This window comes from Chrysemys picta, chromosome 10 (assembly GCF_011386835.1).
Source record: "Chrysemys picta bellii isolate R12L10 chromosome 10, ASM1138683v2, whole genome shotgun sequence".
Lineage (NCBI taxonomy): Eukaryota > Metazoa > Chordata > Testudines > Emydidae > Chrysemys > Chrysemys picta.
The window spans coordinates 66,754,002-66,755,757 of record NC_088800.1 but is presented as its reverse complement, the minus strand read 5'-3'; positions in this window follow the sequence as shown (position 1 = coordinate 66,755,757).

The following is a 1,756-nucleotide window of genomic DNA, read 5'->3' as shown; positions in this document are numbered from 1 at the left end:
TTAATTTGGTGCAGTTGTTCTTACCAGTGCCTGACTTTTTTTTCTTTCTATTTATGTTGTGCATTTACAATGGTCAAACTTACCTTTAGTTTGGGGATCTCTGAGTTCTAACTCTCCACATTTTTGAAGACTATATATATCTAGAAGTGGTGATAATGTATAACATGTTTCTAAAAGAATATGCCAATCGGAGATGAGCTATTAACTGGCTGTTGTAATCTTATTTCTACAGTCTGATTTAGGATTTGTCTCTAGAAGGAGTTTGCTGATAAGCTATACTAGCAAATCTTTCTAGTGAAGACACAGCTTATACCAGTGAGTTCTTTTGCCATTGTCCTGGACATTCAGGAAAAAAAGACAAGATGCAAGGTTTAATTACACTGCAGCTTTATTAATTTAACTCATCTGGCAACTACTGGCAATAACTCATACAGTGCTTTTCAATGATTCTTTAATCATTTCCTGCTATCAGCTGCCCACCCCTGGCCTCCACAGCTGGTTCCCAGCCCATGGGTGGGACAACACCACACTCCCCTCATATGAAGGTAAAGGGGTGTTCTCTCCTCACTCTACCAGACATTAGAAGCCTTAACCCTGTTCACCAGCTTCTTTGAGGGATTTCTTCTCCATAGTCCACTTCCCTATCCAGTTTATCAGGGAACCAGAAACCCTATGGAATAAGTACCTAGTCAGTATAGGTTTTAGAGGGGCTCAGGCTGAGGAATAAGGTTTATATAACCTCCCCCAGCTGTGCAGAGGCCAATGGCTTAGTGCCCCCCTGCCCCCAGGTGATACTTTCCACCCACTTCCCAGCCATCACCTCCTAGTCCGTAAGGAGGGGGAGTTCTTAAAGGAGCCCACTACCCTTTCTCCTGTCCAGACAAAGCCCCTGCCTTGAGGTTGAGAGGGTTGCGGTATAACTTATTCTATTTCCCCAAATGAGCTATACTGGCAAAAGAACTTTTTTTCCTGGTATAGATGTGTCTACATTAGGACTTGTGCTGGTTAGCAGTGTCTAGAGCTCTGCAAATCCACGGATATCCACTTTATAGCTGTAGATATCCATGGGCCATTTTTGCAGATCAGATGCAGATACAAATTTTGAATCTAGAGTCCTGCAAATCTGTGGATATCCACTTTATATCCATGGATATCTGCGTCCGTGGATCATTCTTGCAGATAGGATGCAGATGCAAATTTTGTGTCCACGCAGGGCTCTAGAGTTGTCATTTTTCCCTGCCCCATTTCTAGCTGACAGCTATATTGGCAAAAATTTTAAGTGCAGACCAGACCTTGGTCTGAAGCTTAATATTATTTGTTTAATATTTTGCCTTTAGCTACCAATATGCAGTCACCTTCTAGCAAGGGAGTGACATTGCCAAAGAGAAAAAGAATAGGAAGTTCAAATATAAAGGTGTTCCCCTTTGTCTGATTCAAGATCTTGTTTTAAACATAATAGTATAAACAAAAGCTAAGTAGATCTTTTTAGAGGAGTTTGTCTCGCCAAACTACTTCAGTCATGCAGGATTCCAGTTCTTTGACTATAAGGTGGGCCATAAAGCAAATATCTGTTAAAGAAATGGGGATATTAAAAGAATACATTCTCCATGTGTTAAATAAAAACATTGTGTAAGCAAAAGTAATAGAGGACTGTTAGAGAATTTGCCTGTATGCTCATATTCTTTGCCATGGAATGTTGTGAAGGCCAAAACTATGACTGGGTTCAAAAAAGAACTAGATAAGTTCCTAGAAGAGT